Source organism: Phyllobates terribilis, unplaced genomic scaffold (assembly GCF_046119375.1).
Source record: "Phyllobates terribilis strain yellow unplaced genomic scaffold, ASM4611937v1 Scaffold_2__4_contigs__length_985480577, whole genome shotgun sequence".
NCBI classification, from domain to species: domain Eukaryota; kingdom Metazoa; phylum Chordata; class Amphibia; order Anura; family Dendrobatidae; genus Phyllobates; species Phyllobates terribilis.
This window is the reverse complement of record NW_027362762.1, coordinates 343,379,112-343,401,100: the sequence shown is the minus strand read 5'-3', so window position 1 is coordinate 343,401,100 and position 21,989 is coordinate 343,379,112.

The following is a 21,989-nucleotide window of genomic DNA, read 5'->3' as shown; positions in this document are numbered from 1 at the left end:
GTCAGGAGGGCTTCATCAAGGTCTATACGCCAGTCTTGTTTCAAAGGCTCTGAAAGGTGCGGACGTCACCTCAGACATTCTTCTAGATTGTCCAGAAGGAGCAGGAGATCGCACTGCTCCTGATCATCTCTGTGGCGTTCACCATCCTCGTCCGGTGACAGTTCTTGCAGTTTTGCTTTGAGCAGGTCTAGCCAACGTAAGAGGTGGGAGCCTTCTCAGTTGGCCATGAGGTCGTGCCATGGGGCAAGCCAGGCTGGAGTGGTACCACATTTACGCTATCAATTTCAGGCTGCATTGAAGAGTTGCTTGGTCCAGATTGGTGTATAGCCCAGGGATTTTGACAATCATTCTTTCAGGATCAGAGCAGCTACAGAAACATCAAGAGTGGGCATGTCTCATGGGGAGGTCAAACTAATTGAATGTTTACAGTTAGATTGTTTTGCGGGTTATATTTGCCTCGAGCTGTTAAATTAATTAGTTTTTTATTTACAAGTTCTTGGGGTTCCTCATTGTAGATACTGAGGCATTCTTACATTTTTGGGCTGCCCAGAGAGCCATATGCAGACCTGGTGGAAAGATCTTGGGTTTCCAAGATATTGAGGTGATGTGGAGAGGAATCTGCAGCCCTACCTCGTCTCAGGTCTTACCTGAAATTATGGAAATTAGCTTGTTCCCCAATTAGTTTGGTAGTACATGCAGGGGATAATGATTTATGCTTCCTCAAAATGACTGAGCAGATAACGCTGATGCGTTCAGACCGAATCGCTGTTTTTGTCTCTAAGGTGACATTGGTATGGTCCGAGATAATCCCACGAATCACTTGGCAGGGTGCTTGGGATGCTGTCGCTGTTCAAAAAGCCTGTAAGACCAAGTCCGTGGTTGTTGTATGTCATAGGCAGTTGGACTGGGATAACAGCCACATGATGGGTCAGGACAGTGTTCACGTGATCGACATAAGCATGGACATATTCCTATCAGGCCTTCAGGACGGGATCGAGCAGGCCTTGTTTTTGCAAAGTGGAGGTTGGGTCTCAATATAGGGCTACACAAGCCCCGTTATGGCAGTAAAATCTATTGGTATGGATAGTATGGAGCTGAAGACTTGCTCACTGGGAGTCCGATGATGCATACCATTTCAGACTCCGGCTGATACACACATTTTATGGTAAAAGAGAATGGTCATGTAAAAGAGGAAAATTAAAGCTGTGGTCGACTCCCTCCAACAAAGAGTAATGTGTTCAGTGAGTTTATTTGAGGACCGTCTTATCGGGAGGGAGGCAACTTGATAAATTAAGGGTTTGGGTGTTATGATTTCTTCAGTTGTAATAGGTATCTACCTTAGTGAATGATTAAAACTGTGTTAACGAAGCACACTGATGGTATATTCCACACTATTCGGATGCCCACTCCATCAGTGGGTATTTAGCTATTTCAGGTCTTTAAAGGGAACCTTTCACCAGGTTTGACCGGTATGAGATAAGCCGACCACCTTTCAGCCCTGATATACAGAATTCTATAATGCTGTATATATGCCCCTAACCCAACCTGCAAAACAAAAAAAAAGAGCTTTTATTATACACACCTGGGGGCAGTCCTGTCCGAGGGGTGTAGCTGGTCCTGGTCCAATGCCTCCCTTCTTTCGATGCCGTCCTCCTTCTTGCTTCATGTGGATGAAGCATCCCTATGTCATCCATACGGTCTCCCTGGAATCACGCTCCTGCACAGGCGTACTTCTTTGCCCTGGCTAAGGCAGAGTAAAGTACTGCAGTGCACAGGTGCCAGGGCTCCTTGACCTTTCCCGGTAACTACTGTACACACTGCAGTACTTTGCTCTGCCCTCGTCAGAGTAGAGAAGTATGCCTGCGCAGGAGCGTAATGCCAGTGAGACTGTGTGGATGACGTAGGGATGCGTCATCCACACAAAGGAAGAAGAAGGACGACATCTAAAGAAGAAGGGAGGTGCCGGACCAGGAACAGCGACACCCCTTGGAACGGACCGCCCCCCAGGTGAGTATAATGAAAGCTCTTTTTCTTGCCTTGCAGGTCAGGTTGGGAGCATACATACAGCATTATAGAATGCTGTGTATCAGGCCTGAAAGGTGGTGGACTTATCTCACATCGGTGAAATATGGTGACAAGTTCGCTTTAATCCCTTAATTACTAAATTTTTATATTTCAATAATTTCATAAAGTAATTAAGTGCATTACCCCAATCACAGGTTTGCATATTTTACATTTGAGACACATATCACTACATCTATTTCCATATCACAGATATGTATTTTATCTGCCGTGCAACCAGATGTTGAAGCTAAACCATGATTAGAGGATATAAAAGATACACTTGACAAGTCCAATACACACCAACATTTCTACTTGCAAGGTTCATTTAAGTAACATCCCTAGTTTAGAATTGTAATATATCAGTTATCTCCAACTCCAGATGGCCAACGTACGACATGCAAACAACAGATGCCAGGTAACTACTATTTATATTTTTCAATTGTTGCTAGAGCCAGTTACCAGAAAAATGCTGATCAGCAAAAAAGTATTGCCAATGACAACATTTGATTAATTTGGGATATTAATGAACACATTGAGGATTAATAATGTATACAATTTGAATTTATACACTGTTTAATATCGTTCCAAAATCAATAAAATATTGGTTTTGCAGGGTTAAAAAATTGACATTTGAGCTCTAGATATACTATATTGGCACTGTCAGGTGCTATTGCTAGCACTTATAGTTGCAATCAAAATGATTCAACCCTCATTAAAAGTTGCATCTATGAGTAAATTTTTTTGTTGTTTGCAGTAAAACAATCAAACTTGAACAATTCAAGTAGCTCAACATACACTGCACAGTACCACTTCTGTCCTGTTGTTGGAGAGGCTTCATTGGATTTCAGGATTGTCATTATTGAGGTTTTTTTCTACATTCCTGAGCAAATAAAAATAAATCTTGAAAAAACTGTTGAAATTGGTTATCCCAAATTTGGAAGTCCTCACCTATCTTCTGGATATATGATAATTTTACAATCACTGGGAATCAGAATGCTGCGACCCCACGATCCCAAGAAAAAGAGCTCTTAAGAGCACCATGTAAAAGGAGCTGTGGTCAATCATGTGCACTAGTGTGCCATTCATATGTGGCTCTTCAAATAACTCCTTTAGGAGAGTGCTGAGGGGTAAGACAAAGTAAAAGTAAAATTCACTGATCGGGGGTGATGGGTGTTATAGTATGTGGGCTGGTGGTGTTTCTGTGCCAGGGCTGCTTTTTTGTCCCAGTCTGGCCCTGGTTACTGCCCCACTTCGCCTGTGCTGTCTCAGAGTTACCCACTAACCCACAGGTATGGCTGCTTTGGGCTCCTAGATGCATCAAACTGCAGCTGAATTCTCCTTCTTTCTCTAATACACTTCACCACACAGGATCCAGAGTTCTCCAGTCTTATTACCACTGGATACAGTTACAGAATCTTGCTATCTCTGTTCTACTTCTTCCATTCACACATTTATCGCTATGTGGCCTTGTCTGTCACACTCCCTGGAACTTGCTTCACTTCACTACTCACTGCTGACTCATTTTCTCCACCACCCAGTAGCAGGACTTTTCCTTACTTTGCACCTCTCATCTGTGCACACCTCCCAAAATGGGCTGGACTGCTAACATGTCAGGTTGACTTATAATCCAGTGTGGCAGCGCTTTATCGCATTTTCCCCTACCTCTCACTGTTTGGAATTTTCTTTTGTCTTTTGCAAACAGAAAAAAGTAAATGCAATAAGATGTCAGTCTTATGAGCCATGAAGCACATTCTCTCAGACAGACAAGCTTTAGGAAAGAATGAGGGGATTTAAACTTAAAGGGGTATTCCCATCTCCAAGGTCCTATCCTAATATGTAGTAGGTGTAATAATAATAGTATTAGCAAATATCCATATGCAGGGCATTGCAATAGCTTAGATATCAATGGTTGCAACCACTCACATAGTCATAGATAGTTAGTTGCTAGTGGTCGTAACCATGGATACTTAAGCTACTGCAATGCCCTGCACATAAGGTAAGCTACAAAGCAAATCAGAAAAACTATACTACATTTCTAATTGGAAGTATTTGCTATTATTATTATTATTATTACAACCACTACATATTGGGATAGGATCTTGGAGATGGGAATTCTCCTTTAATGAAAAACATTGATGTAATAAAGACTATGTATCTTATTTTTCAGACTATAAGTCGCACTTTTTTCCTCCAAAATTTTGGAGGAAAATGGGGGGTGAGTCTTATAGTCCAAATGTTGGGGGGTATATATATGTGGGGTGTGGGGGGAGCAGTAGTGGTGGAGGAGTGGGGCACAGGAGGCAGCAGCCGCCCGCTGCAGCCTACACTGTCCCCGCTGCTAAAGAAAATGAATATTCACTGCTCCCCACGCCCATGGGGCGTGAGGAGCACTGAATATTCATGCTCCTTAATAGCGGCACTCAGTGTAGCCACGCTGCGTCTCCTGCTGCTGCCGGAATCGCCTGTGCCCGCTGTTAAAGGGCATGAATATTCAACTTCTCCATGCCCATGGGCGTGGGGAGGGGGTGAATATTCATGCCCTTTAATAAGCGGGCACACGAGATAGCCGGCAGCAGCAGGAGCCGCAGCGCGGCTCTGCTGTGTGCCGGCTATGAAGGAGAGTGAAGTCACTGCTCCCCGCGCACACAGTCCTGGCGTGAGGAGCAGTGACTTCCGGCAGCTGATCTCTCCTTGTGAGCCACGCATGGTAGTGACGTCATGCGCGGCTCACATGGAGAGATCAGTGCGGGCAGACAGGACGCAGCGCTGGAGGAGAGAGAAGAGAGGTGAGTAGGAGTGTTTATTTTTTTTATGTGCAGCCTGATGGGGATTAGAGGGGCCATGCATACTAGGGTAAGGATAAGGGGGCCATACATACCAGGGTAAGGATGAGGGGGCCATACATACCAGGATAGGGATTAGGGGTGCCATGCATACCAGGACAGGGATGAGGGGTGCCATGCATACCAGGACAGGGATGAGGGGTGCCATGCATACCAGGATAGGGATTAGGGGTGCCATGCATACCAGGATAGGGATTAGGGGTGCCATGCATACCAGGACAGGGATGAGGGGTGCCATGCATACCAGGACAGGAATGAGGGGTGCCATCCATACCAGGACAGAGATGAGGGGTGCCATGCATACTAGGACACAGATGAGGGGTGCCATGCATACTAAGACAGGGATGAGGGGTGCCATGCATATCAGGATAGGGATGAGGGGTGCCATGCATACCAGGATGGGGATTGCTGTGCCATGCATACCAGGATTGGGGATTGCTGTGCCATGCATACCAGGATAGGGATTAGGGGTGCCATGCATACCAGGATAGGGATTAGGGGTGCCATGCATACCAAGACAGGGATGTGGGGTGCCATGCATACCAGGACAGGGATGAGGGGTGCCATGCATACCAGGATAGGGATTAGGGGTGCCATGCATACCAGGACAGGGATGAGGGGTGCCATGCATACCAGGATAGGGATTAGGGGTGCCATGCATACCAGGACAGGGATGAGGGGTGCCATACATACCAGTACAGGGACGAGGGGTGCCATGCATACCAGGATAGGGATGAGGGGTGCCATGCATGCTAGGATAAGGATGAGGGGTGCCATGCATACCAGGATGGAGGGGTTCCATGCATACCAAGATGGAGGGATGCCAGGCATGGGGATGGGGACCACGTACAAAAGGAAGGGGGGGGGGCATATATACCAGGATGGGGGATATTGTCAGAATTGGGGGACATTACCCCTATACCAAAGTCAGCAGAAGACCCCCTTCCTCTTAAAAGTGCATCATGACCACATATTTTGCTTACTTTTTTTTTTTTTTCCTCCTCTAAAACCTAGGTGCGTCTTAGGGTCCGGTGCGTCTTATAGTCCAAAAAATACGGTACTTCTATATATCACGGATCAATCAAGCCATAGTTAAGTAGATTCTGTATCTCCTGCACCTCTTCTATCTCTATCTTCCTGTAATGCACACGCCCGGACTGACTGGCGTGTGCGTGTATATGTAGTGATTCCACTGGACCGTACCGGAGAGTGAATGCCTGGAGGGGCATAACTAAGTATCCACCCAATCCGACCAAGGTCGCACAACGGCATACGATGCCAGTGCACCAAGGAGGGACCGAGCAGAGGGACCAGGTGCTACTCTAGGTCAGACCCCGGACACGGCTGTTGACTAGTGTTGAGCCACCCCCGTAGTGTTCGGGTTCGGTTCGGTTCGTCGAACACCGGGATGTTCGAGGAACTGTTCGTCGAACTGTTCGTCGAACACCTTAGAACACCGTCGAACACCGTTAAAACCAATGGCAGGCAAACAAAAACACATAGAAACACATAGAAAACACCTTCAAAGGTGTCCAAAAGCTGACAAACTGCTCAGAAGACGCTCTCTTTAAAAAAGCCGGCCGGCAATTCAGCAGCGGCATACACCGGTACCCGACAATTTAGACAAGAAGGAATAGAGCATCACCCATAGATTAGATAGATAGAAACATGTCAGTCACACATATAAGAAGCACAGTGACAGTGTTGCTTACTGTACTTGTCATTTAGTGTAAAGGATTTATTTAAAAAAATAATAGTGTTTTCGTGCACCGTCTATTTAAAAAAGCCGGCCGGCAATTCAGCAGCGGTACCCGACAATTTATAACAGAAAGAATAGAGCTTCACACATAGATAGATATAAACATGCCAATCACATATATAATAAGTACAGTGATAGTGTTGGTTACTGTACTTGTCATTTAGTGTAAAGGATTTATTTAAAAAAATAATAGTGTTTTCATGCACCGTCTCTTTAAAAAAGCCGGCCGGCAATTCAGTACCCGACAATTTAGAATAGAAAGAATAAAGAATCACACATAGATTAGATAGATAGAAACATGTCAGTCACATATATATGAAGTACAGTGACAGTGTTGCTTACTGTACTTGTCATTTAGTGTAAAGGATTTATTTAAAAAAATAATAGTGTTTTCATGCACTGTCTCTTTAAAAAAGCCGGCTGGCAATTCAGCATCTGTACCCGATAATTTAGAATAGAAGGAATAGAGAATCACACATAGATTAGATAGATAGAAACATGTCAGTCACATATATAAGAAGTACAGTGACAGTGTTGATTACTGTACTTGTCATTTAGTGTTAGAATAAAGGATTTATTAAAAAAAAAATTGGCGTGGGGGTCCCCGTAATTTTAGGCTCTAGCGGAGGTTAAGCAGACGGCTGGGGCAGATGTTTGAAGCCTGGGAAGGGGGTAATACCCACGGAGCTTCCCAGGCTACTAATATCAGCCCCCAGCTGAATACCTAGCCTTTACTAGCTATTAAAATGGGGGACCCCCCCCAAAAAATGATGTGGGGTCCCCCCTATTTTAATAGCTAGCAAAGGCTAGGCAGACAGCTGGGGGCTGATATTAATAGCCCAGGAAGGGTGCCATGAATATTGGCCCCCTCCCAGGCTAGAAACACCAGCCGTCAGCCGCCCCAGAAATGGAGCATCCATAGGATGCGCCAATTCTGGCACTTAGCCTCGCTCTTCCCACTGCCCTGTAGCGGTGGCAGTGGGGTAATAGGGCTGGGGTTGATGTCAGCTTATAATGCCAGCTGACATCAAGCTCAGGTTAGTAATGGAGAGGCGTCTATAAGACACCCCCATTACTAACCCCATAGTCAAAGTTACAAAAAAACACAACACCCAGAAAAAAGTCCTTTAATTGAAATAAACACACAATTCTTTAATTGTTCTAAATTAAACCATACTTACCATCACGCCCATTCCAGCTGAAGCCAACGATCTCCTGCAATAAAAGAAAAATAATAAAGCAACCTCATCCTTACCTTTCCATGGTTCCCACGACAGCTTCAGCTCTGCTACATCGAGATGACAGGCTGGACCGCAGCAGAACGCTGCCATCCAGCCTGTCATCCCGCAGACACTGAGAAGCGCAGGCTTGCTTGCGCTCCTCAGTGTCTGGCTGTGACGGCATCCAGATGAGCCGAGGTCATGTCCAATGAACTCAGCTCACCTCATGTACGTCACTGACAACGTGGAAGAATTCTCCTGCACTCAGCGCTTCAGCGTGAGAATTCTCCCACGCTGTCAGTGACGTACATGAGGTCAGCTGAGTTCAATGGACATAAATGAGCTCACCTCATGCACGTCACTGACAGCGTGGGAAAATTCTCCTGCACTCAGCGCTTCAGCGTGAGAATTCTCCCACGCTGTCAGTGACGTGCATGAGGTGAGCCGAGTTCATTGTCGGCTCATCTGGATGCCGTCACAGAGAGACACTGAGGAGCGCAAGCATGCCTGCGCTTCTCAGTGTCTGCGGGATGACAGGCTGGATGGCAGCGTTCTGCAGGTCCAGCCTGTCATCTCGATGTAGCAGAGCTGAAGCTGTCGTGGGAACCATGGAAAGGTAAGGATGAGGTTGCTTTATTATTTTACTTTTATTGCAGGAGATCGTTGGCTTCAGCTGGAATGGGCGTGACGGTAAGTATGGTTTAATTTAGAACAATAAAGGATTGTGTCTTTATTTCAATTAAAGGACTTTATTCTGGGTGTTTGTGTTTTCTTTTAACTTTGACTATGGGGTTAGTAATGGTGGTGTCTTATAGACGCCTCTCCATTACTAACCTGGGCTTGATGTCAGCTGGCATTATAAGCTGACATCAACCCCAGCCCTATTACCCCACTGCCACCGCTACAGGGCAGTGGGAAGAGCGAGGCTAAGTGCCAGAGTTGGCGCATCCTATGGATCCGCCATTTCTGGGGCGGCTGACGGCTGGTGTTTCTAGCCTGGGAGGGGGCCAATATTCATGGCACCCTTCCTGGGCTATTAATATCAGCCCCCAGCTGTCTGCCTAGCCTTTGCTAGCTATTAAAATAGGGGGGACCCCACGTCATTTTTTTGGGGGGTCCCCCATTTTAATAGCTAGTAAAGGCTAGGTATTCCGCTGGGGGCTGATATTAGTAGCCTGGGAAGCTCCGTGGGTATTACACCCTTCCCAGGCTTCAAACATCTGCCCCAGCTGTCTGCTTAACCTCCGCTAGAGCCTAAAATTACGGGGAACCCCACGCCAATTTTTTTTTAAATAAATCCTTTATTTTAACACTAAATGACAAGTACAGTAATCAACACTATCACTGTACTTCATATATATGTGACTGACATGTTTCTATCTATCTAATCTATGTATGATTCTCTATTCCTTCTATTCTAAATTGTCGGGTACAGATGCTGAATTGCCTGCCGGCTTTTTTAAAGAGACAGTGCATGAAAACACTAATATTTTTTTTAATAAATCCTTTACACTAAATGACAAGTACAGTAAGCAACACTGTCACTGTACTTCACATATATGTGACTGACATGTTTCTATCTATCTAATCTATGTGTGATTCTCTATTCTTTCTATTCTAAATTGTCGGGTACCGCTGCTGAATTGCCGGCCGGCTTTTTTAAAGAGACGGTGCATGAAAACACTATTATTTTTTTTGATAAATCCTTTACACTAAATGACAAGTACAGTAAGCAACACTGTCACTGTACTTCATATATATGTGGCTGACATGGTTCTATCTATCTAATCTATGTGTGAAGCTCTATTCTTTCTGTTCTAAATTGTCAGGTACCGGTGTATGCCGCTGCTGAATTGCCGGCTTTTCATGTTTCACTGTGAGCACTGTTCCCATCGATTTTGGGCAATCACTGTAATGCCACAACCACCATGGCTGTGGCATTACAGTGAGTGGCAGACAATCCCTGCATGATTGGTGCTCTAAATAGCGCCAGACATGCAGGACACGCTTTTGGTGCACGAACAGTTATCGAACATAGCCTCGAACAGCCGAATTTTTTGCAAATCGTTCGGGTTCGTCGAACAACTCGAACACCGTCCAAAACAGCTCGAATTTGAGATTGGCGAACAGTTCTAGTCGAACACCGCTCATCTCTACTGTTGACCCACACAGGGGAATACAGGAACAGGCAGGTTAGGCTGGCACACAGACTGGTGGGTACAGGCAGACATGGCAGGTATTCAGACGGTGGATGCTGGCAAGCACGACTGGTATGCAAACAGGGAGGTACTGGCAGGTACGGCCGGTATGCAGGCAGGTGGATGTTGGTAAGCACGACTGGTATGCAGGCAGGGAGGTATTGGCAGGTACGACAGGTTGGAGCACAGAGTGGATAGGACCCAGTACAGACTGGGACTCAGGAACAGAACCGCAGATGCGGTGGACAAACACAGCAGAGTGAGGCCACCCGGAGCGGCGAGCAAGAGCAGAGCAAGATGAGACCGCCTGGAGCGGTGAGCGAGAGTAGAGCAGGACGAGGCTGCCTGGAGCAGAGAGCAAAGGGTCAGAGCAGAGAGAGACTGCCGGAGCAGCGAGCAAAGGGTCAGAGCAGAGTGAGACTTCCGGAGCAGCGAGCAAAGGGTCAGAGCAGAGCGAGACTGCCGGAGCAGCGAGCAAAGGGTCAGAGCAGAACAAAACTGCCGGAGCAGCGAGCAAAGGGTCAGAGCAGAGCGAGACTGCTGGAGCAGCGAGCAAAGGGTCAGAGCAGAGCGAGACTGCTGGAGCAGTGAGCAAAGGGTCAGAGCAGAGCGAGACTGCCGGAGCAGCGAGCAAAGGGTCAGAGCAGGATGAGACTGCCGGAGCAGCGAGCAAAGGGTCAGAGCAGAGCGAGACCGCCTGGAGCGGTGAGCAAATGCAGAGCAGAGCGAGACCGTCTGGAGCGGAGAGCAAAGGCAGAGCAGGCAAGAACCGCTGGAGCGGTGAGCAAGGCACAGCAGGCAAGAACCGCCGGAGCGGCGAGCAAGGTAAAGCAGAGGGTACAGGGCTCTGTTCACACGGAACAGACAGGAAGGGAAAGGCAGAACCAGATACCCACAGGGTACTTGCAGTGAAGTAGTGAGTGGACCACAAACTCACAAACGGAAGTACAGTGACAACGAGCAGGAGTTAGGTACGAGTTCAGACTCTGCAGAAAAAGGGAAGATATGGGCGTAGAGAGAAACGGGACACAGGCTGGAAGATGGTTAGGGCAGGAACAGACTCTGGGAAAGGACACAGACAACAGATCTAGGTATGCGGCCCCTAGAGGGCGGAAGGAACAGGCTAAGAGCGTGTTCGCACGGGCCTGGAATTACAGCCTCCAGGAAAGGCAGCTGGCTAGAGTACACAGACAGGACACAGTTCAGACATGGGAACTGATACCGCAAGGCAGGAAACATAGACAGGACCTGGCACATCAGTGGCTAGACGCCAACTGACAGAACAAGATGCTCAGGCAAGGATTCCAGGGAGGAGCTGGGTTAAATACCAGGTGACAGACAGCAATAGGCTGAGGAAGCTTCAGGGGTGTGTCTGCAGCAGCTACAAGAAACAGGAAGTTCAGCGGGCGTCGCCCTAAGCAGACAGAGCAGAGCAGAGCAGACCATATGGAAAGAAGCCAAAGTGATAGTCTGGACTGGAAGTCAAGTGCGCGCTCTTGCACAGTGGGAGATGGACCATGATGCAAGGACGTCGCCAGGTATGTTACACTTCCCCTTCACTTAAATCTATGTATTGCTCATAGTCTGAGACTACAACTCCCATTTTCTATGTTCTTCAGTGCTGCAGCATTATACAATAGTTCGTTTAGGCCTTTCTATCCCTGTCTGTAATGATGTGCACTCAGGCCTCTTAGCTATAAATAAAATCCTAAAATGGTTTCCTGCCTCATCTTTCATAGTGTCTGTGATAGACCCCCATGATTTGCTGTTCTAGACCATGTGATGTTATAGCTGCAAGGCATTATGTGGGAAATGTTAATGGCATTTTTTTAGCGATCCACATAAATCCAAATGTGACATTCTGTTTTAGGCCTTTCCATCCATTTCTCTAATGATGAGTTGTGAGCTCTGGCCTTCAAGTCATAAGTAAAATCCTCAAGATCATGTGATGTAATAACTGCAAGGCATTGTGTGTGAAATGGTTCCGGCATTTTTTTTAGTGATCCACATTTGTCAAATACCAGAATAATGAAAGAGAGAGAATGTTTTAAGGAATTTTTATTACTTACTGCAAAGTCAAAAGTTTACATACATTTCATTAGTATTTAGTACTATTGCCCTTAAACTGAATGACTTGGGTCAAATGTTTAGGATATCCTTCCACAAGCTTCTCACAAAAGTTGGTCGGAATTTGGGCCCATTCCTCCTGGCAAAACTGGTGTAACTGATCCAGGTTTGTAGGTCGCCTTGCTCGCACCTGCCTTTTCAGCTTTGCCCTTAAATTTTCAATAGGATTGAGATCAGGGCTTTCTGATGACCACTCCAAAACATTGACTTTTTTATCCTTAAGCCACTTTGTTACCATTTTGGCAGTATGCTTTGGGTCATTGTCCATTTGGAAGACCCATTTCCGCCCAAGCTTTAACTTCCTGGCTGGTGTCTTGAGATGTTGCTTCAGTATTGCCACATAATCTTCTTTTCTCATGATGCCATCTATTTTGTGATGTGCACCAGTCCCTCATGCAGCAAAACAACCCCACAACATGATGCTGCCACCCCCCGTGTTTCATAGTTGGGATGGTGTTCTTAAGCTTCAAAGCTTCTCTCTTTTTTCTCCAAACGTAACGATGGTCATTATGCCCAAAAAGTTCCATTTTAGTTTCATCAGACAACAGGACAAGTCTCCAAAAATTAAGGTCTTTGTTCCTTTGTGCATTTGCAAACACTAATCTGGCTTTTTTGTTTCTTTTGGAGTAATGACTTCTTCCTGGTACAGTAGCCTTTCAGCCCATGTTGATACAGTACTCGTTTCACTGTGGATATTGACAAAATCTTACCGGCTTCTGCCATCATCTTCACAAGGTCTTTTGCTTTTGTTCTTGGGTTGATATGCACATGTGGGACCAAAACACGTTCATTTCTGGGACACAGAACCCATCTTCTTTCTGAGCGATATGATGGCTAGACATTCCCATCTTGTTTGTACTTGCATATAATTATTTGTACAGAATTAGGCACCTTCAGGTACCTGGATTTTTACCCAAGGATGAGCCAGACTTGTGCAAAGTCCACAATTCTCTTCCTGATATTTTGGCTGATTTCTTTTGACTTTCCCATGATGCTACACAAAGAATCAGTGTGTTTCAGGTGTGCATTAAAATACATCCACAGGTGTGTCTCTAATTAACTCAGATGTTGCCAAAAAAACCTATCCGAAGCTTCCAAACACATGACATCATCATGTAGGCAGTCAAGAATTGTTTAAAGGCATAGTAATCTTATTGTATGCAAACTTTTGACTTTGCAGTAAGTAATAAAAATGCCTTAAAACTTTCTCTCTCGCATTATTCTGGCATTTGGCAAATATTAAAAATTATGGTAATCCTAACTGACCTAAAATGGGAAAGGTTTATTCTGATTTCATGTCAGATATTGAGAAAAACATGCATATGTGTCTTTTTATATAGTGTATGTAAACTTCTGGTTTCAACTGTATATTCCATATGGGAATACACAAAAATAGGAGAAAATCACTTTGGCTCAATAAATTTGGAAGGGGCGCAATAAATGGCAGAATAAAATCAAAGTTTAGACTACTAAAACGACAGGGCAGTGTCAAGGCTTTAAAAATCGAGGCAGCAAAGACTAAGACAGAAAGATTCATTGCCAAAGACACTAAAAATTACCCCAAATATTCTTCACCTACATAAACAATAGCTAACTTAAAAGATATTGCTGGCACTCCTTGGTGAATTGGTGAAGAGGAAGCAATGTGTGAGCTCCAAGTCTAAAATGTACAACTATTTCTGGTTTGCTCATAGACTGTAAACATCTTGGAAGTCCACACTTTACTCTGCAGTGACGTTCTAAAACGTCACTGCATAGTAAGCAGCTTGCAAGAGATTGTGCAGCTGTGGTTTACCTTCTCTTGACATAGAGAAGGTGAGTAAGATTTATTATCGTGTTTGCCTTGCTCATTGCTGTGAACACAACCTCCAGACCTAGTGACACAAAATAAGTTATATGGTCGTTAAACTGTAATATACTTTTGTGCCTGCGCCAACACACCAATGTAAGCCATATGACCGCCCCAACAGTTTTGTATTTGTATATTTTAAGTGTTTTTAGCTGTTTTGTCCCTTTCATTTATAAGTACTTAGAAAATTTTATGTGTTCATATGGCCCTTTTTTCTGTTTCTAAAATAGGCTAGAGGTCATCATAACATTTGAAAGACTTGAAAAGTTGGACTAGTTCTACCTGCTTGTTAAGTATGAGCAACATTTCACTAAAGACACTCTTCCAGACAATAAACCCTCGGACTGATGCAAGGGATAACTTACAGATAACTACTTTATGAATAGCAACATTGTGCAGCAAGTCCCTAAGGCAAGATCTTACCATGTCACATTCCCTATCTATGCAGCGGGATCTTCATGTCTTTGTCCTCACTATACAGATAACTTCTTAATCATATAATGCAGCTACAAGGTTCTGAAACAGAATTTCCGATCAATATATATTGCAGAGGATATTCCTCTGAGAAGACTTTTTTTTTTGCACAGACTCACTGACGATCAATTTCGGCAGACTCACTTGTGTGGTGGATATAGATCTGTACTGCGTGTTATTCAGCTGTTAACTCTATCCATTCAAAGGAAAGAAGGAGGAAAATATGTTTTTAAGACTACTTGGAAAGTCAATGGGAAAGACTAGGATTGAAAGGAAAACTTCTATTATGATACCATGGTTAAAATATATACAGAAACTTGGGTAACTTTGGAAAACTTTGCTTTTCTTGCTCCAAGTATATGACAATATCATCTCTGATCATGTCTAAAAATAAATGTAGAATTTATAAACTACTACCAGTTTTCTGCATTTTTGTATCACAGACGTCACACAGTTCTAGTTTATGCTAACAGTTACACTTGTTAAAGGGGTTGCCCAAACCTTCTCACTTTTGCATCGGTAAGTGAGCAACAGATCTTTAGACAACTGTATCAATCCAATGCATATGAATGGAGAAAACGAAAATCACTTAAAATTAGTAAAACAATGAACAAAGAAAACTGCAAAACTCTACAAGCTTACGTGTGTCTGTTTTAAAGCTAGAATTTCAGAAATATCAAAATTATATTTTAAGTAGCGCAAACCATAGAGCAAAACTCATCAGCTCTTCTTTGCGTAAGTCAATATGATATTATCCAGCCTTAAAAGAAACATGTAATGCTGAACATGGGTTCTGATCTGGGTACAGCATATACTAGTGTAGGAAGAGCTGGATAGATTGGGATATAGTTTTGTATAGAAAGACTCAGTATAAATTGTATTTCATTTATTTAAATCCCTGTTCATATCTGGTTTATGATCCCAGTGGGCAGTCATACCTTAGTGCTTGACATATACCTCTGTACATAAGGAAGCCTGTCAATCCATGGGACTCCTAAGCACTGAAATACAAGAATTTTTATCAACAATATGTATTATTTGTCTCCTTGGTTCAATTTGCTGTATACCATGCTTCCCAAAGATATTACTGCAGAACAATGTGTCAGGTTCCTTATCAGTTGCATCTCATGAAATAATTTAAATGTCTTAAAGTTAAATTATTAACAATAAACGGGGTAAAGTAAAGACTGTGCGTGGTTTGGAGCGACTCCCACTCTTCTTCTGCATGATCTCTTGTTCTTAAAGCAGACTAGTCAGACTCCCACATGTTTCTATCTATCTAATCTATGTATGATTCTCTATTCCTTCTATTCTAAATTGTCGGGTACAGATGCTGAATGTTATGTTCTGCTACCAGAGCTAAGGAAAGAGAGGAGATCTGTCCCTACGATAGAACTCAGCTGAATCCCTACGATGTAACAGGGAACCTGATCCTGCGATCAGACCTGCTAAAGTCCTAAGCTAGTCTGTACGGAGACCTATAGATGTGGGGAAGGAATCCCTACAAGTACTAAGGACTGGGAGGAAAATGGGACACCTCCTAACAGAAATAGTAGCAGACAGACGAACAAACAAAATATATAGAACATAGAGGTCCGTAGACCAAGCAAACTAACAGAGTTAGATACAGAGCACAGGCTAGCTAGAAAGTAGTTATACAATGAAGTCCAGCAAAGCCAGAAGGGCGGAGCAGGATTAAGTAGGCCAACAAGGTCATGTGACCAGCAAAGGAAAAAACCTAAGAGCAAGGTTCTAACAGTACCCCCCCTTCTAAGAGGATCCTCCGGATCCCCTAGGACCAGGCTTATCAGGAAATCTCCTGTGAAACGCTCTGATAAGTCTGGACGCGGAAACATCATCTGACCTCACCCAAGAGTTATCCTCGGGTCCGAAACCTTTCCAGGCCACAAGATATTGCCAACTACCTCTATACCGTCTAGAGTTAAGGATGCGAGAAATTTCATATTCCCCGTCCTCCACCACCGGAGGAACAGAGGCAGAGGCGTCACCATCCGACACAACAGCTTTTTTTAACAGAGAGACATGAAATACCGGATTAATTCTCCAGGAGGTAGGAACCTCCAACCTAACAGCAGATTGGTTGACAACCTGGAGCACCTTAAAGGGCCCTACAAACTTGGGACCCAATTTCTTAGAAGGAATCCTCAACCGCAGATTCCTAGAGGACAACCAGACCATGTCACCAACAGCGAACAAAACCTCCTGTCGTTTCCTATCAAAGTAGTCTTTAGATTTTCTGTTGGCCTCCTGAAGATTACCACGCACATCCGTCCAAACTCTCTCCAAATCACCGGAAAAATTCTCCTCCTCAGGCACGGCAGATCCCAACTTGGAGAACGACCCAAACGACGGATGTCTCCCAAAACAACAAAAAAAAAGGCGAACAACCAGCAGAAGAAGATGTATGATTGTTCAGAGCAAATTCAGCAAGTGGCAGAAACTCAGACCACCCCTCTTGATTGTCTGCCACAAAACAACGCAAGAACTGCTCAACATCCTGGTTTTTCCTTTCTGTCTGGCCATTAGATTCAGGATGATATCCGGACGAGAACGACAAATGAACTCCCAACCTGTCACAAAAGGCACGCCAAAAACGAGCCACGAACTGAGGACCCCTATCAGAAACAATGTCAGTAGGAACGCCATGAAGTCTGACAATTTCCTTGACAAAGGCCTTAGCGAGAGTTTTAGCGCAGGGCAGTTTGACGAAGGGAACCAAGTGACACATCTTGCTAAAACGGTCCACGACCACCCAGATGACAGTAAAACCCTCAGAGGGGGGAAGGTCAGTTATAAAGTCCATAGCCAAATGTGTCCAAGGAGCACTGGGAACCTCCAAAGGACAAAGCAACCCCGCAGCAGGAGTATGTGAGGACTTAGATCTAGCACATATAGTACATTGACGCACCCACTTAATGACTTCCTTCTGCCATCCAGGCCACCAAAAACTGCGACCCACCAGTCTCTTGGTCTCAGAGATTCCGGGATGACCTGCCAACCGAGATTCGTGACACTCAACAAACAAATCTCTCCTAAAGGTCCCAGGCACAAACAACCTCCCATGAGGAGTGTTAGATGGGGCATTCTCCTGTGCTTTAAGAATCTCATCTTCCAAAACGGAGTCCAAAGCAGCTATCACAACACCTTCTTGTAAAATGTTCTCCTCTTTCTCAGCACCGACTATGGGAGAAAAACTGCGAGACAAGGCATCCGTCTTAACATTCTTAGCACCAGGGATGTAAGTAATGGAGAAATTAAACCGCGAGAAAAACAGTGCCCACCTAGCCTGACGGGCATTCAGGCGCTTGGCAGCATCAAGATATATCAGATTTTTATGATCCGTAAGAACCTGAACGGGAAATTCCGCACCTTCCAAGAAGTGGCGCCAGTGTTCAAATGCGAGTTTAATAGCCAATAATTCCCGATTACCAATATCGTAATTCAGTTCAGTCTCCGCAAATGTTTTTGAAAAAAAGGCACAGGGATGTAATCCATCCCCGTTATCCTGAGACAATACTGCGCCAAACCCCACAGAGGAAGCATCAACCTCAACCAAAAACGGCTTAGTCACATCAGGCTGCATAAGGATGGGAGCAGAGGTGAACCTCTCCTTGAGATACACAAAAGCTTCAATGGCCTCAGAAGACCACTGAACCGCATCAGCACCTTTCCTGGTGAGATCGGTCAGAGGTTTGACAATACTAGAAAAATTTTTTATGAATTTTCTGTAATAATTGGCGAAACCCAAAAACCTCTGTATCGATTTCAAACCAATAGGCCTAGGCCATTCCTGTACAGCTTGAACTTTAACCGGGTCCATCTCAAAACCTTCGCTGGAGATAATGTAACCCAAAAAACTGATTCTCTGTACAGCGAACTCACATTTCTCCAGCTTAGCAAAAAGCGAATTGTCCATTAATAACTGTAATACCTCACGTGCGCTCCGCCAATGAGACTCCAGATCCGGCGAATAAATCAAAATGTCATCCAAATACACAACCACATTTTTGCCGATCAAAGGTCTAAGGATGTCATTAATAAGATTCTGAAAAAATGCAGGAGCATTAGTAAGACCAAAAGGCATAACCAGGTTCTCAAAATGACCCACAGGAGTGTTAAAAGCAGTCTTCCATTCATCACCCTCCTTCATGCGCAACAGATTGTATGCCCCCTTAAGGTCAATTTTAGAGAACCACTTGGCCCCCATTAACTGGTTAAACAGATCAGGAATCAATGGCAGTGGGTAAGGATTGCGTACAGTAATTTTGTTAATCTCACGAAAATCCAGACAAGGACGTAAACCGCCGTCCTTTTTTTTTACAAAAAAAAATCCAACCGCCACAGGAGACTTAGAGGGCCTAATGTGACCGGCGGCCAAACTTGTCTGTATGTATTCCTCCAAAGCCTTCCTCTCAGGAATAGTAAGGTTAAATAAACTTTTTTTTTTGGAAGAGTCGCTCCAGGGACAAATTCAATAGAACAATCATAGTCTCTATGGGGAGGCAAAACCTGCGATTCCTTCTCAGAAAAAACTCTCTAAAAATCCTGAATAGGAACAGGCAATTCTCCCCTATCCAAAGCTGCAATACGCCCGTTACAACACTTGTCATAACATTTATGGCTCCAGGATTTAATTTCACTGGTAGACCAATCCAGTACAGGATTGTGAAATTTTAACCAGGGCAATCCCAATATTACTGGAGAAGGCAAGTTATTCAAAACTACCAAATCCAATTTCTCATGGTGAACACCATTAATAGTGAGAGGAAATTCACAGACCTTGAGAGTAATATTCTTCAAAGGGGAACCATCCACAGAAACCACAGCAATGGGGGATGATAAAGGTTCGGGTTTTAAATTGAGTCTTTCCAAGAATCCCCCATCAATTACATTCAGAGTAGACCCACAATCAACAAACACCCGAAATTCCATTAATTTTTCCTGAGCAATCGTGGAAGCAGCTAAAAATACACCCTTGGAATTTAAACAGGCAATACGGGCATCACAGCCTTTAATCAAATGACCAGATTTTCCGCAATAGAAACACAAGCCTTCAGAAAATCGACGGTCTTTTTCTTGAGAACGAGGTGCCACCGATCCAATCTCCATCGGTTCACCACTGTTAGTACACACATTCACATAACCAGAAACTGACATAGCAGAGGATTTGCTCTCATTAACCCTTGCACGCAGTCTCCTATCCACCCGTATAGCTAATTGCATAGCCTGTTGCAAATCTTCAGGTGTAGGATAAGCAATTAGCAGGTCTTTAACCCTTTCATTGAGCCCAGCAAGAAATAGACTTTTCAGAGCAGAATCGTTCCACCCTGTTTGAGTAGACCATCGACGGAAATGAGTACAATATTTTTCCACATTACCTGATCCCTGTTTCAAACGTCTCAACTCAGTCTCAGCTGATGCGACACGGTCAGGATCATCATATAATAGTCCCAAAGCAGAAAAAAACTATCCACTGATCTGAAGCATGTATCACTAGGTTGCAAAGAAAAGGCCCACTCCTGAGGCTCTTTGCACAAAAGTGACATTATGAACCCTATGCGCTGGGATTCATCCCCAGAGGACTTGGGTCTCAAACGAAAATACAATAAGCAAGCATTTTTAAATGAAAAAAATTCTCGGTGTTCACCAAAAAATAAATCCGGCAAACATACCTTAGGCTCCAAGAAATGTGCTCCAGGACAGTTACTCACGTGCTGACGGAGCTCGGCCACCTCCAGAGAGAGTCCCTGCAGGTGTTTAGCCAAATCCTGAACCGACACCATGATGGAACAGAAAAATCTTTCCTTAGAGAATTTGCAGGCTGGACTTACTGTTATGTTCTGCTACCAGAGCTAAGGAAAGAGAGGAGATCTGTCCCTACGATAGAACTCAGCTGAATCCCTATGATGTAACAGGGAACCTGATCCTGCGATCAGACCTGCTAAAGTCCTAAGCTAGTCTGTACGGAGACCTATAGATGTGGGGAAGGAATCCCTACAAGTACTAAGGACTGGGAGGAAAATGGGACACCTCCTAACAGAAATAGTAGCAGACAGACGAACAAACAAAATATATAGAACATAGAGGTCCGTAGACCAAGCAAACTAACAGAGTTAGATACAGAGCACAGGCTAGCTAGAAAGTAGTTATACAATGAAGTCCAGCAAAGCCAGAAGGGCGGAGCAGGATTAAATAGGCCAACAAGGTCATGTGACCAGCAAAGGAAAAAACCTAAGAGCAAGGTTCTAACACTGAATTGCCTGCCGGCTACTTTGAAGAACCTAGAATATAAGACATATTTTCAGTTGTTTCACACTTTTTTGTTAAGTATATAATTCCACATGTGTTAATTCATAGTTTTGATGCCTTCAGTGTGAATGTACAGTACCTTTTCATTCAGACGCTGACGGATAGTACGGGTTGACACTGTTGTACACTCGGACTGCAGGGCAGCTTGAACTTGTTTGGATGTTAGTCGAGGTTCTTTATCCACCATCCGCACAATCTTGCGCTGAAATCTCTCGTCAATTTTTCTTTTCCATCCACATCTAGGGAGGTTAGCCACAGTGCCATGGACTTTAAACTTCTTGATTACACTGCGCACGGAAGACACAGGAACATTCAGGTCTTTGGAGATGGACTTGTAGCCTTGAGATTGCTCATGCTTCCTCACAATTTGGTTTCTCAAGTCCTCAGACAGTTTTGGTCTTCTTTCTTTTCTCCATGCTTAATGTGGTACACACAACGACCCAGGACAGAGGTTGAGTCAACTTTAATCCATGTTAACTGGCTGCAAGTGTGATTTAGTTATTGCCAACTCCTGTTAGGTGCCACAGGTAAGTTACAGGTGCTGTTAATTACACGAATTAGAGAAGCATCACATGATTTTTCAAACAGTGCCAATACTTTTGTCCACCCCCTTTTTTAGGTTAGGTGGGGAATTATATCCAATTTGGCTTTAGGGCAATTCTTTTTGTGTTTTTTCATTGAAGACAAATTAAATGAAGATAATAATACCAAAGAATTTGTGATTGCAATCATTTTCAGGAAGAAACTGAGTATTATCTGACAGAATTGCAGGGGTGCCAATACTTTTGGCCACCACTGTATATATATATGTATTAAAATTATTATTTATTATTATAGCGCCATTGATTCCATGGCACTTTATATGTTTAAAAGGGGTATACACATCAAACGACGAGTACAATAATTTGAACAAAAACGAGTCAGCGACTGGTACAGGAAGAGAGAGGACCCTGCCCGCGAGGGCTCACAGTCTACAAAATCTAAGATGCTTAGGATCTCAAGTAAATACTTTAGTATTAGAGAGTAACTGAGTTATTCTGAGAATCTTGACTGAGACGGCTGGTCTGTATGTCAGAACTATAGGACTGAAATGTCAAAATGGCTATTTGAGAATAACAAATGCAG